Genomic DNA, 16456 nt, shown 5'->3' with positions numbered 1-16456 from the left:
GATCAATTTTTAAAACTTTCATTTTCTTGAATAATGTTGCAGTGTGCTCAAAAGGGCTTACGTCACAGACTATTCTTATTACACGCTTTTGTAATAATAATACACGGTTTAATAAGTACAATGAAGTGTGACCCCATACTATTGCACAATATGTTAAATGGATTGAATATGAAGTAGTCTGAGAGTTTGCTCACGAGGTCCTTCCTGTGTCTAGCGTCTTCCTGACTACTTGTAAAACTCCTAAAAGATAAAATAAAAGAAGCTCAAGTACGGTGAATTCACTAGGTGATATGAAGTATAGTCACACTCTGTATTCCCCCTACCTTGCTAGTAATGTGCACCATCCACAGTACGGATCACCGTCGTCTCCTCCGCTCTCACCAATGCACTCATTGCACGTTTTGTACTGACAGCAGTTTACCGTAGACATACGTACTAGCTGCAGAAATTGAAAAAAAAAAACAACAACAACAAAACAAAACAAACACATATTTTTTTTTTTAAGTATATGGCATATATTCATTATTATCTCAGGAGGTAAAATTCAAGTCGCTATACTGGAAGGCATGGGATCGCACAACTACCAAAACATCATCATCAATGCACACAATATACCGTCCTTTATTCCGTGTGGATGTAATTTTAGTTGCAAAAATGATAATAAGGGTAACAAAACAGTGAAGTTTCTGTGAAAACCTGCCACAGATAAAAGAATGCTAGAACCATCTGAATGTTCACATATTTGAAAGCGGCCACACATGAGCATCTTCAGACTTTTTCCCATATCATGTGACCTTGATTTTGCCTGGTTTTCTTCTTTGTGTTTGATATGTAAAATTACTTTATTATCACATCTTCTCAAAATACATTATGTATTCTCTGGGAACTTCAGCAGGAGGTAAGTAAAACGGCATGCTTGTCCTTTATCTGCACGATAAATACAAATAAATACACAAAATTCAATAAAATGGTAACAATTTTTAGATTGTGTAAGAAGCAGTTTGCAAATAATCATGATAACATAAAGGAAAAGTTACGCTATACACTCGTATGCCAGGTCAACTTTTGTATATTCACAAAATTACCAAACGTCAAAATATTGCCACCTGTGTACCATGTTATTAACTCTGATGTAAGTAATCTCAAGTAGTGATTTCAGAAGAATGATAGGGCCTATGTATATCAAAGGCATCGCATTTTGCTGTGTTTTTATTCTCATTTTTTTTGCATTTTTTACTCGACAGATATTCGTCAAAATCGTGAAAATATTACCTTACATAACACAAGTGCATTCGTCTCCAAAATAAAAAATCGGAACTTTCTTTTTTAATTGACAGGACTTCTTTTGTATTTCATCAATGTGGTTTACGATCCCAAATTCAACCACTTTGAAAATGGTCATACAAGTCATAGTCAGAGAAATATTTTACTTGCATAGCGTATACAGTATTTGATTTCTATTGCTGTAGTACTCAAAAGTGAATTTGACCTTTCGCAAAATAGGCTTAGAAGTCCCTATTACGAAAATGCATGCGATCAAAAAAAAAATTTAAAAAATTATCAAATTATATCTTCAATTCTCAGCCTCATTACCGTGCTATTAAAGTCATACGAAAAAAATAACAGCCATTTGAATGTCAACATGATATCGCTACTTCCATTTCAACCTTCTCCGTGATTTCCCAAATGTTGAGATAACTTCTTTTTTCAGCCTGAAATACAGCACATAATTGCAGATCGCTAATGCAAAAGAAAAAGCCCCTTTAAGCTATGAATGTCAATGACCATTAAATTCTCTGCTATAATTAAAGTCAGTGCCAGTATAACCTTTAACAAGGAAAATAGAATAGAGTTTGACATCAAGGTGGGACTGGTTATTTGCAACTCTGCAAAAACACAGTGCATGACTCTCTTCCTACTGTATACATGTACAACCTTTCCTCCATTGCTTTTAACAACAATTATTTCTCAGTACACATTTGACATGTTAGGGATATTAAGATTGAGTTCTCAGTCATACCTTTTGCTCAGTTAGAACATAGAGCTGGTCATCGGAAGAATTGAAGAGGGTGACCTGTTTGATTGGTGTTGACCCTACTGTAACTACTTCATATTTCCTGGCATAGGAGCTGCTATTGAGATGGGCCTGTAAAAGGAAATATTAATCATCAAATGCAATACATTCCGTTCAACTCAGTAGATTCACAACTCTCTTGCCCCAAGTCACGAAGGTGGCACAATAATTATTGAAACCATGGTTTAAACCATGGACAATTTGTATGGAGCGCCAAGTGTCGCATGGCCTATTTCGTTACGAAACGCAGTCATTTTGTCGACGAAATGACATTTCGTTAACAAAATGAACAAACTTTGGTAACCCTGTAATTGTGCATCGATAGTCATGACTTAGTGGGTTATGTTAAAGAGTTAATGCTCATTAAATTTCCAGATATAAAAAATAAGATATTTTTACTTATAGAACACCACCTTCCCTACCTAAATACAATATAAACAATGTAATACACATGCCAAGGAGTGTAAAGTGGCTAAGACTATAGAAAAATACAGTCGTTCTCATTTTATCTGGTTATAGCTGTCCCACACCCTCCCCGGCCAGAAAAATAAATAAAATGCTGTCACCCCACCCCCGGTCCAAATTATTGACCTTTTATCGAAAAACATATATTCAAAGCGTGCAAGAGAAACAATTAGTTCATCAGCACCAAGGGTCAAAGATTTCATCTGATGGGTGCCACCTAAAATGACCAGTTGTGGGAGAAATTTCATTACTCGACCATGCGGTTCTGCCACTCCACCGCTCCGACTGTGTTGCAGTATTCCTTCAGGTATCAAGACGTCATATTCTGACGTCTTTATGACGTCTTCATAGACGTCATATTCACGTCATATATTTACGTCTTATAGTTGACAGTTTGCACCGCACAAGACGTAAAATAAGACGTCATATTCTGACGTCTTTATGACATTTATTGGTTAAAAATGACGTCATTATGACGTCTTTACGACCAGCCTATTGAATATGTAAATGACCTATCCTACATACTCTAGTAATTTAGACTCTATGTCTACGTCCTATTTCTAACTACAATCACAATGCATCACATGATTTATATACCCACCTTTTAGGCTAATGTATTTACTTATTGCCACTAGCTTTTGCATATTAGATCATCTCTCATGAATATCCATGATCGATGGAGAACCAAAACGTACGTCAACTTTTGACGACTTTATGACCAAACTACACGCATTTAAACATGAAAGTTGAAAAAAATATAGGCTTTGATATTCTTTTTTTGACATTTTGAACATATTCTCTTAATGGAAATTCATGATCGATGCAAAAAACAACAATGAAGATCCAACTGGAATCACATTTGTTATTTGTACACGGTCTCTTTAACAAAAATGCATGCAACTGAAAAGCCCGCCCTTTATTCGCCCGCGCGCGCGCGCGCACACACACACACACACACACAAATTCATATCGTTCATTTCATTACATTTCATTTATTTTATTGTCCGCAAAAATGGAAAGTCTTTATTATTCAAGCAGCATACATAAATACACACACATGAAGCACACATTTCAAAATAAGCACAGAAGATAACAACACACATGTCATTATTAATATACAAATAACACAGAATAAAAATAAAACACTCAATAACAACAACAACAACAAACTACATCCACGACATCAAATATTGCACCTGTTACTTCTATGCCTAATCTAAATAACTTTTCAAACCCAAGTGTCATAGTATAACAACAGTTGCAAAATACACTGAAATAAATGAATAAGGCTTATAAAGCACATACACCTGTACAAAAACAATTATATATATATATATATATATATATATATATATATATATGTTGGCATGTCATCCTATGAAAAATTGGAACATTGACAACTCTGTCAGTAAGAACTTACTAGCTGGAATAAAATTTCACATGAATCTCAATAACAAATTTGAATAAAATCCGACAGAGAAGTGGTTGATACAGCACACACAAGAATATGAGTGACAGATCCAGCACACAGAAAAATTAAAAATCATTTTGTGTATATAAGACTGTTGATTTTTCTAAGTACATAGGTTTCGTAGCCAAGATTATTCCAGTTGTTTAACCCTTTAATGAACTGACATATTTTAGTATTCCAGTTCATTTAATAATTTTACGATGAAATAAACTGGTAAATCTGCCATTGTTCACCAGTAACGTGCTTAGAGTCCATCTGGTGTGAATTTGCCCAGTTTGGTCCATTTAATTCTCCAAGGAATCAACTGGTATGCTATTTAGTGTGCCAGTCCGTTACCTTGTTTTCAAAGTCGAATGAAACTCTATAGTCAATTGTAATTTCTGTCCAGCCGATTCCAACTGATATCAAATACTATTCTATACAGAAATGGGCTGAAAACATGCAATGAATAGTCTTAACGTGGTTCAAAAAGTAAAAGAAAAAATATATACCAAAGGAAACACATTTGATTTTTTACTTAATTAGCCGTAAATAATTGGTTGAATAATTGACATAAAACTTCCGTCATATTATGATCATGAATGCAAATAGTACAAAAATGGTTGTATAAAGAAGTCATATTGACATCTTTAAGACGTCCTCAGTCTGCTTTCGGGGAAGTCAGTAATATACGTCACACAAAAACTGACGTGAAATTCACGTCATAAATACGTCGCTTATATGACGTGATGAACACGTCCCAAAACTGACGTGAAATGTACATCATAATGCGTCGCTAACATGACGTGATAAATACACCACAAAACTGATGTGAAATTTACGTCATAAATACATCACTAACATGACTTGATGAACACGTAAAAAGAAACTGACGTTAATTATACGTCATAAGTACGTCGCTAACATGACGTGATAAAAACGTCGCAAAACTGACGTGAAATTCACGCTATAAATACATCGCTGATATGACGTGATGACCACGTCGCAAAACTGACGTGAAATTTACATCATAAATACATCGCTAACATGACGTGATAAATACGCCGCAAAACTGACGTGATATTTACGTCATAAATACGTCGCTAATATGACGTGATAGGTATTAATCTTGAGACTGACGTAGATTTGACGTCATTTAATGGTCTTGATATGGCATGCGACCAGTTTTTATTAGTTGCGACCAAATTAAGACGTTTAATTGACGTCAGTCTGCTATCAGGGTAGGATACTAGGTGTGTGGGATAGGTCATTTACATATTCAATATGCTGGCTTGATTTTGCGTCTTCATTGGATGTGCACTATACATCTGCATAAGGAGTATGATATCAAATTCGTCGTAAATATGACGTGACATCCACTAGTCAATTTTGTTTTCATAGGAATGTGACAAAAATACGTAAAAAAAGACGTCAAATATGACGTCTTATTTTACGTCTTGCCCGGTGCAAACTGTCGTCAAGAAGTTGTAAATATATGACCTGAATATGATGTGTTTTCAAAAAGATGTAAGAAAGACGTCGAATTTTGACCTAAGAAAGACGTCAGAATATAAAAAGACATAAATATGACGTTATTTTTATCAGTGTGAATGCAAAATTCGTCATAAATACGTCATAAAAACTTTATTTTTAAATCAATAAAACGTCATAAACTCGTAAAAATATGACGTCTTATTTTACATCTCGTGCTGGTGCAAACTGACATCTTAAGGACATAAATATATGACCTGAATATCACGTTCATGAAGACATAAATATATGATGTGAATATCACGTCCATGAAGACCTTAAAAAGACTTGATATATGACGTCAATATGACGGCAAACTCGGCCAAACAAAAGACGTAAAAATGATTTTTTTTTCCACAGGAATGTGACAAAAAGACGTAAAAAAGACGTTTGCGCCGGTGCATACTGACGTCTTAAAGACGTAAATATATGAACTGAATATGACGTCCATGAAGACGTAAATGACGTGAATATAACGCCTATGAAGACGTAAAAAAGATATGACGGCAATATGACGGCAACATGTCCTAAAAATAAAGACGTGAATATGACGTGATTTTTACTGGCGTGAATGTAAAATTCTGGTCTTGAACACAAAATTCTGGACGTTAAGACGTCAATAATGATATCATTTTTAAACCAATAAGACGTCATAAAGTCAGAATATGACGTCTTATCTTACGTCTTGTGCTGGTGCAAACTGTCCACTATAAGACGTAGACGTATATGACGTGAATATGACGTCTGTCGTGACGTAAAAAGACATGTCTTTTACCAGTCTCTGCTATCGGGGTACATGCGCTGCAGCTTGGCAACACGGGTGGTGTGGAGTCTCTGTTCCCGTGGGAGTAGAAAACGGAAAACGTAAAACGTAAAAAAACGCAATTATTGTCTGCAGCATTCGTAACTGTCCGTAGAAGTTCGTAAGAGGACGTAAGTGTTGTAAAACGGTAACTTGCGGTTAATTTCGGATACTTACGGTGGACGAAAATGAACGCAAATGCACGGGAGGTAAAAATAAAAAAAAAAAATATATCGTAAGCCACTGTGTGACTGGGGCTTTACGATGGGTTTGAAAACGTCCTATAGATACGGATGAGTGGGCGCAGGCATCCCCAGGGTCGTATGTAGATGTAACTGTTCGTAAAGCCCCGGTCACACAGCGCTTTACAGCTTAATCACGGCCAAAACCCGTCTAAAAGTGGTCTCCCGTGAAGCAGACGATGTTGTTCGCGTTGATGTCGAGTTTAAGACGAGCTACGGTCGATTTATAGACGTGACAGGACGCGGGGAAAAATCGGAACGGCGTCGGACGCGGTAAAAAGTTTTGTACTGCTCAAAATTTTACTCCGCGGACAACCACGGGTTGCACACGTGGTAAAGACGTGCAACACACGTGAAACACACGTGATAATCCGTGTTCTGGCAGTGATTAAAACTTGGGGAGACGCGGCAAGAAGCGAAAGTTTAGTGGTCTGTCACGGGCAGAGCACGGTCATCTGACGCGTGTTACGCGTTGGTATCACGGGAAATAGCGTGTGTTTAACGGCTTATCACTGACAAATTGATTTTCCGTGTACATAAACGTGGCTGGACGTGGTTAGCCGTACTTAGGCAGTGCTTCAGCAGTGGAACAGCCGCCGACGGTCATATCCCGTACAACGCACGGCCAAACCAAAATTGACCAAAAAAATTACCACATACGACCACGTCCACCAGATTTTCATAACTTTTTGTACGTGTTTTAGACGTGGAGTGCTGTGTGACCGGGATATAACTTATCCGTAAAGAAACGAAAATGACGGCGCCAAGCCTGCGAAATTTGAAATGTTCAAAAATTCGCAGAGGGACTCCACGGATGCAGACTTACGCAAGTAACTATAACTAAACGTAACATCCGAACTATATGAACGTAACTATACGAAACTCTCCGAAGCTTGGACGCAGAACATCCGCACAAAAAAAAAAAAAAAATGAAAATAAAATAATATACGTTTTCCCGGTCAATTTCATACTTTTGTCATTCAAGTTCCTGTTCCAAGCATTCAATTTCACGCATTCCACGCTCGCAGCACTGAATCAGCAATCAAATTAAAAATCCTGTCATTCGAATTCACTATCGCAGCATTCAAATTCACTATCGGAGCATTCAGATTTACTGTCGGAACATTCAAATTCACTATCGGAGCATTCAAATTTAAAGGTAGGGGATACCTTTTACAGAACTCCCAAAATGCAGCAAAACATTAAATATGAACCTCAGGGGACTTGTTTAGGCCACTGCTTAGAAATTTGGAAGTCAACAGTTATCTACAATTTGAATAATGCACAAAACTCAACTACTCATTAGTTCTGTGTGTCAGCCACACTTAAGCCTTTTTGTTGCAGTCTTCTGTATTTTTTATCTATAAACACAAATCTAAAAGTATAAGAGCTGATGTAATAACATATAGAGTGTGCGGCAAGAATGTATATAGAAATGTTTGTAAGTTTTGATGAACTTTATTCACAAAATATACATGATGGACACACATGCAGTCCATGGGTCTGCAAAGGTAGCCTAGTAATGTACTGGAATTTACGGTGAGCCCCGAAAAAAAAAAAATCAATTCAAAATCTAACGGTCAATAAAAATCTACTAAATGTTACCTTCCACTTTCAATACTTTATGGGAGTTTTTAAAATGATACTCTCTTCAACATACCACTGTGTTTACACAACTCTTCATTTAAGGCATGCAAATGGGATTCCCTACCTTTAAAGCGGGTTCCCACTATCGTACGACCTATTACGAACACCACGATTGGACATTCATAACTGATCGTGGAAGTTTCGTTGAACTCGTCTGAAATTTCACGTTTGGATACGAGGTTATGCGAGTCAATACGTTTTGCTTCGCTTGGATGCGATATGATCACTATTGGTCTATTTCAAGCAATACGATCTGTCACGATCTGGTCTCCCGTTCAATTACGATCCGATAGGATTGTCCCGATTGAGTCCACGATTGGTTCTGATACGTTCCAATACGAATACCGCGAACCAAAGCGGGCTATTGAGATAAGATACGATATCTTTCACGATCGGGATCAAAAGCGACCCCCATTTAAGGTGCGATTGGAACCGAATGGGAATATTATAGTCCGGCTGACGATGGATTTCATTGTTTCCTCAACTTCTGCAGGGCCCTCTTGATTAGGCCTACTATCCACGACCATTGATGATGGCAAGGGTTGACAGGTTGAGGATGATGAGAACGTGACCTTTGCAGTATTGCGAATGACGATTACATTATCATCAAATAGAAAGCATCACCTAGGCCAGCCACAACCTCAGATAGTCCCTCCCCTAATCTAACCTAAAGAAATTAATAGATTATTGAATCAACTTGCTCACCCTCCCCCCAAAAAACAAACAAACAAACAAATAAAAACAATAAACAAGATCAGATCATTGCCCCATCTTTCCAAGAAAAAAAGATCAAGACAAAATGTTTTCACCTTCCTTTGAAATGCATGAAGAAAATAAGATGAAATTGAAGCTAAAAAAAGAGGATGGGATCTTTTTGAATGCTAACATTATATGTGTTATATACGTTCAATATAAGAAAGTTGGCCGAACTGATAGCACTGCTTGTGGTTTGATTTCATATGTATTATATGCATTTTTATTTCAAAATGTCGTTATCTCATGGGGTATTGAAACTTTGGTTTGTTTGGCTTGGTTTATTGTTTTATTTAACAGTGTTTAACAAAACCAACATACACACACAACAGAAAGGTAACTCCCCTAAAATAATGTCACTTTTTAACAAAAAAAAAAATAGTCTTAAGCAAAATTATTTCGTAGGCGTATTGCTACACTTATTGACTAACTTTTACGTGAAAAATAATGACAGTGACCTTTATAGTCATGCATGAGTGACCTTACATCCACGACAATGGTCACTTTTCAAAAGTCACAAAAGTTACTTTTTGGGGTATGCGAAACATTCTGCTTCTGGTGGATGTTTCAGTGATGTTGTTATTTCATGTTTCATTGTGCCACCCCTCCCTTATTCAACCTCGCGGAACACAAAATATATACAATTTGCGAGTAAAATAGGGGCAAATGTGCAATATAAGCAGCACGGAAAATGAAAAAGTCGATCCCGATCAACACGATTAAGAAGCACGATTAGGTAAGATTTGCTGCGTTTTGATATGATCCAAGAAAATTTTTGAACCGTCCAAAAATTTTCTACGATTAACGCGATTGCCACGATTGACCTCAAGATTTGATACAATCTAATGCAATCTGATAAGATCACCGCGATTACTTCACGATTAAGACCACGATTTCAATCGTGGCGCCAATCGTGATAGTGGGAACCCCGCTTAAGAGCGAGGAGCACGCGTTTCAGCAATGAGCATTCAAATTCACGTCAAGCTGGCGACGGAATCTCGTCGGTCATTCAAATTCATGAATAGGCAACGATGTTCCAAATAGCTGCATTCAATTTAATAGAAGGCCGGAATTCAGTTAATTTAGGGCCGTGCAAGTGTGTCTTTTTCATTTAGCTTTGCATATATCAGGATTTATGATGAATATTATCTATTTTGCAGGAAAGGTCCACATTTTCACTGACAAATATGAACTCGGGCTTCACGAAAAGGAATATACAGGCACATGTCCCTCTGATAGGACGTTTGCGCTCTTAAATTCCTCCACACCAGTATCCTTTTTCGTACCCAAAGACTTCGGAACGCGTGAACAGCTGGCTTGTTGTATTCATCTCAGTGCAATACTGGCTGGTAATTCTAATTCTTCTTTGAATGTTAGTACTTGTACGTTCACTCTGTAGGCTTCCCGTATCTCTCCTGAGGACTCGCATGTCGAGTTGTTCTTTTTTCAGCATTATTCAAATCGTATTATTACACTATTGTCAACATATATCATTATCACTATTTGTATTGAGAAGATTCTGTTATTGTCCCGGATATTTTTGCCTTTTATTTTTGTTTTTCTTTATTTTGGTCCTACGTTGCATCCGTGCTCCTCATCTGTATCTTACACTCTGTTCAGAATTTGGGACCTACGCTTAACAAGCTCGCTTTTAAGTAGGTTCCATCATATTTCTTTAGCGTTATACATAGAGCCTAACGCGGACATACGATGATTGACCGCTATGTTTTATATGTTTACATTAATTTACTCTGCATCCAAGCCGGATATTATGATTCACTATGTTTTATTATATTTGATAAAAATTCCTTCATTGAGAAATATGAAAATAAATTGAATTAAATTGAATTGAATTAAAAGGTTTGAGATTACGAGAAAAAAAAAAGAAAAAAAAAATGGAGGTCCCATGTGTGACAGAGTCACAACTCATGCACGCAAAAGATCCCACTTCATTTAAGGCCGTGTCACACCTTTCCGGGCAAGCTACGCGGGCTTGTGGCGAGGAGGTAGTTTCAAGCACGTAGAAGATTTTCCACGGGCGAACAAGAATGTTTGCAATTTTCGCACTTGTTTCTTACTTACTAGACGCGTGCTACTTAGCTTCAACTTGCGTACATTCCGTGTGATCTGCGTGAGAGCTTTGAAACCGATCCGTTTTCTGTTACGAGCGACTTATGGGTACTGAGAAGTACCTGCGTTGGAGTTGCCTGCGAGGTGCTGCTGGTAAGGGTCTCCTACTGGTGTTCTGCGTGTACCTCTGCTAGCGAACCCCCACGACTCACTCGGAACAAGTTTTGAGCATGCTCAAGACCTTGTCATATCGTATCTGGGGAAGTTTTGCGGCTCGATTTGCGGGGAAACAAATTTGCTACCCGGAGCTCTCCGCAGTTGGTTCGCACCTGACAGTACCTAGCGCGTATCTCGCCTGTAGTTGCCCGGAGGTGCTCACGCAAGTTCGATTTAACCACAACCAAGTTTTGAGCATGACCAAAACTTTTTCCGGGTGAGCCGCGGGAATGCCCGGAGAGGTCCACGCAGAACGCCAGTAGGAGGCCCTTAATGGTAGCACTTCGCAGGCAACTCCCACGCAGGCACTTCGCAGTCCCCGTATGCAGCCAAGATAATGACATTCCGTGGGACTTTGCCATTCCTTCAGAGGAATTCCTTCACCGAGTTGTCAGCCCTCACGCGACTGGTACAAAGGTCACACATATACCCGCAAGTGGAATTTAAGTAGAACGCGTCCAGCAAGTAAGACACATGCACTGACTCGCCCAAATCCTTGTTCGCCCTCAGAAATTGCTGGTATGCTGGAAAATCCCTACACGCAACAAGCCTGCGTAGCTTGCCCGGAAAGGTGTGACAGGGCCTACACATGGTTGCGGGTAAAATGATTTGCGTGCGCATCTCCGGGTGACTACGGGTGAGATACGTGCTAGGTACTGTCATGTGCGGCCTCCGGGTAGTCAACATTGTTCTTTGCAAGTCGCACGCAAGGCTTGCCCGGAAAGGTGTGGCACGGCCTTTATCTATCGCAAAGAGCAGGGTGTTTAACCCGGTGAAGTGATCCCACCTGATATCCAACTGGACCCCATAGAAGACCAGCTATAGCAGTCATCTTCTTAGATGAAAAATGAAATAAACACCCCCTCCCACCCCCCCCCCCAAAATAAAAAAAATAGAAAAAAAAATCAGGCACTATATATGGATATGACTACAGACAAGCGTGATACAGACGATTGGTTGACACCTTCAGCATTGTTCAGGAAAAAAAAAGAAGCAATTTCGAGTAGGCCTATATTGAAACTGGGTATACGTCTTATTTGTTGTTTATTGCTATCTTATTGGTTTACTTTTGCGTGACTATGTGAGGTCATTGTGTGTCTCTTTGTCTTTAACTTGATGCATTACCATTATGTGGTTAGTGTTTCGGCGTTGTCAGCATGCATGCAGTATCATCAAGAAATATGATTTATTTTTTAATTAGACAGATCGACGTTGTATTCTTTGGATGCACTGCTGATTGGACCCTACAATTTAGATTTCAGCGGATGAAAAACGATGAATACATGAACAGAGAAAAATGCAGAACATTTAACAATAGTAATTACACTGTATGCAAGCATTCATTAGTTGTGTATGCCATTTCTCCTTTCTTAAATAAGTCTACTCCATTTTCCTCGTTAAATTGATCTCACGAAGTAGGAACTTGATCGCCTGAAAATGAAATTGAACGCTCCAAACAAGCTCATCGGGATTATCACATGACTATCGCGTTAATTTGAATGCACGAGTAGGCAATGCAATGCTCGCATTTAGAAATTGAAAACCCAATTGTGAATTTCATTTCACGAAAACGAAATAGAACGCCCATAAATGAAATTGATCGCTCGGATTCTGAATTTGAATGCCCGAATATTTCCGCGTGCGTACGCTGTGTGAATTTGAATGCACGTTATATGAATTTGAATGACCAAAGTATGAAATTGACCAGGAAAAACTATAATAAAATAATAACAATAACAATAATAATGATAATAATGATAATGATAATAATAATAATAATTTACCTTGCCTTAAAAACGGTATCCGCAAAAATGTTGCTCGGACTTCGCAGTAACTTTTGACAAATTTTCGGCCTTGCCATTAAGGGTAATGACCCCGACATTACCCCGAAAACACTTCTTTACCCCTAATTCACTCAACACACATGCTTAACATTGCAGACAGAAAACGCCACGGGCCGATCAGGGGCATGGATTGTAACCAGTGATCTCTATATAGTCGAGACCATATAATTGTAACCACGTCTTATTTGTCAACACGATTACCTACACAGATATGGGGGCAATCTACAAATGTAGAACAACAAGCGGCGCTCGCCCATGTGCGGGGTAGTTGCATTTAAAAGTGGACACACTTCTTTCGTGTAACCTACCCAGATAAGGTTTCCGTTGTGTGACTGTTCAACGGTAAAAATATAAATGAAATCGAATGAAAAGTAAGGAAGTTATGACATTTTGAAGTTATGCTAACTTCTGTAAAACAGTCCTCGCACAGTGGATCTGAATATGCAAATGTGTGAGCTAACCATGTCATAACTTCACAATTTTCCATTGATCTTGTACAAACAAAAGGGGAAAAAATACGAAAGTTCAATGTTTCTGTCATTGAAGTCTGAAACACGATGCTATTCCTGATTGAATAACTGCAGAATAGTGATCAGTTGGAAATACTGTACCAGGATTTCAGCCTTGGGCATAATTGCGCTTGAATGAAAAAAGAGAAATTTCACAATTTTGTGTACAAACTATCAATATAACAAGTTGTGAGGGTATGACAAGCTCAATTTGCCATTTACATATTCATATTGACCATTCAAGAACTGTTACCAGAAAAACAAGTGAATTTTCAAAATGTTATAACTTTTATTTTCACGCGATTTTGATCATTTTTTTTTCCGCTGAACTCGGTATATTTCACTCTTTCTTATCAGACTAACTTATATTTGGACTGGATTTTCCCTTAAGACGGTAACACTTGTTCTTTTTTTTTTTTTGCGCGATGGGAGGAATTTTGTTATTCGGACGTCATGGACGTTGTCGCGACGTTGTGGGGGGTAAGGTCTGTTAAACAGGACTTTTCACAGCAGGAAAAAGTAATTATTCTACTACCAGTCTTCTGACTTGCATTACTGTTGCATTGACAAAATGGAATCAGAGCAGTTTGAATTGCTTACAGTTTACATGTCTGTCTCCACTTTCCATGTAATCACCGTATGTGCATAACTTTGTCTTGAGTGGTGAACACACTAAATTGATGAGAGTATTCAATGAATGAAATCCGATCTTTCAAGTCTGGGTTTAAGGCAGTTATTCCTTCTCAGTCACGAAGAAACATCTGAGAACTTTGATGTCATACATGCACAAACACATACACATGCTCAAATATTTTGTACACACAATGTTTTCTGTTAAACTACTCTTTGTTAATTGTTCAAAATTAATTGCTCAAGAGGATTACATGCATTGTGTTAATTTTTCTCAAAACTTATTTAGACAGCTATAGGAAAATCTTAATCTAACAAACATCGCAGCACATATTTTCGGGGTCATCCCACAAGACCCACGAGTCATACAGCCAACGAGTTCGACATTGAAAAGAGGTCCATGAGACATACAGCTCGCGAGTCACACAGCCCATGAGTTCGACACTAGGCAAATAAAGCCCATGAGTTCGACACTATAGGTAAAACAGCCCACGAGTTCGACAGATAAAACACGGGGCTTAATGTGTCGGTCTCGTGGGCCTTGTTAATTTAATTTAATTGTTAACCTTGCTAAATGTCGAACTTACTATTCGTGCATCCCCGTGTCTTTAACAATTTGTTTTAAATGTAAATAAATCACCTATCTTTCGTGGATAGCGGATAGCGGATAACGAATAGTAATTAGTATCAAAAAGATATGTGATTATGCAATGAGACACGAGTTATTGTTATCCTATATGGGCGGCAGATCCAGTTTAGCATATTCTTCAAATATTTTCGAGTGGCGGCATCGTACATGGGTTCAAAGGAAATTCATAAGACAATTGTGACTTCACTCTCTTGAACCTCCTTGGTCAAATTATATCAGCACTTAACACGGAAAAACTATGTACACATATTTTTATCGCAGAACAAGGCAAGCTGAATGATTTGTACCTTTAGTAAGTTGCCTGTCTCTGTTCCAATAAATGCCACAGTTTCCTTTTCCTCTGTTGCTATGCTGATTGAAGTGGCATGCACCCCATCCAATTCCAGCACTGCTTCAGCAGGGAGTGGCTCCTGGGCAGCTGCATAGTTGTAAAAAGGGTCCTCTTCACACTGAATATTTCTTGCTTTTTCTCTAGTGAACTGGAGAAGGAAAAAACAATAAATATAATATATACATTTTTACTTTCATGTATATACCCAGTGAGTAATTCCTCCATATCGACTTTCGTGGAGAAATATGACAGTACTATACACAAATCAAAGCTCTATGATACTGCCATAATCATATTTAATAGATAAGTGTATAATTCAGTAATTCGTTGATTTTTTATTTCTTTAAAACATCCTAATATTTCCTCAGACTTGATGATAAGTTTGTTAAGACCATTCCAAGATTTGTACAGAGAAAAAGCATTGAAGTAATATACTGCTCCAGATGACTTGACCATTGACCAAAAACCTGAAACAAGGACAGAATGGTACATGTATAAATGTATTTCGGGTATTTCATTATAATTAAACATATAGTTTAAGGCGTATTCATAACAAAGTGGTATTGACTGTGAAATACATATGAGATGACTTGATCACAAAATTCCAAGTCTCAGACAAAACAATAGATCGACAAATTTCCAGGAAATGTCTTTATCTTTTAAAACAAACTGCAATTCAATTCAATTCAATTCAAAAGTTTATTTCATTTTTTCGACAAAACATGTTTCACTTCCTTTGATAACGGAGAATAAGGTAAACAGAACATTATGTAATGAGAAGACTGTACAATAATTGAGGACCTTATAGTAATTATACATGGTAGTAAAAAAGAAACAGAAGTGGTCGAAATGAAGTGCATGTATAACCTTGCTTAAAGTGCGAAAAAATATGGAGAAACCGACTAAAAAAAAAAGACAGAGCTTGTAGAATGTGGGCCCCTCTGGAAAAAAAAAAAGAAACATCGATGGGAAGATTAATTGAAGCATCATAAATACAAAAAAAAAAATACAAAAAACAGAAGAGGAAGAAGTCTGGAAGCCCAGTGAGAATTAGATTCACAGATAAATACACTTACTTTCATAGAACAAACATGAAACAAGACTGGACAACACAACAACTACTAAAGAAAATGCTGTACAGGACAAAACGGAATGGACAAGACTAACAAACGCGAACAAACATAAAACAAGACTAGACAACAAAACAACTACAGTATCATACTGTACTGAAGAAAAGGCTGTAG

The 16456-nt window shown here is 37.7% G+C and overlaps 1 long non-coding RNA gene across 1 annotated transcript; it reads right to left on the bottom strand.

Annotated features, from left to right (window-relative positions):
* Nucleotides 1-357: 357 nt before the first annotated feature.
* LOC140246113 (uncharacterized) lies at nt 358-15279 on the bottom strand. Its single transcript, XR_011902430.1, has 3 exons — nt 15169-15279; nt 2021-2146; nt 358-439 (listed from the first exon to the last, which is right to left on the bottom strand). It is a non-coding gene; the product is annotated as an uncharacterized lncRNA (long non-coding RNA).
* Nucleotides 15280-16456: the final 1177 nt, after the last annotated feature.

Source organism: Diadema setosum, chromosome 2 (assembly GCF_964275005.1).
Source record: "Diadema setosum chromosome 2, eeDiaSeto1, whole genome shotgun sequence".
Taxonomy (NCBI): Eukaryota; Metazoa; Echinodermata; class Echinoidea; order Diadematoida; family Diadematidae; genus Diadema; species Diadema setosum.
The sequence above is the reverse complement of the archived record's forward strand: the minus strand, read 5'-3'. Positions and strand labels throughout refer to the sequence as shown.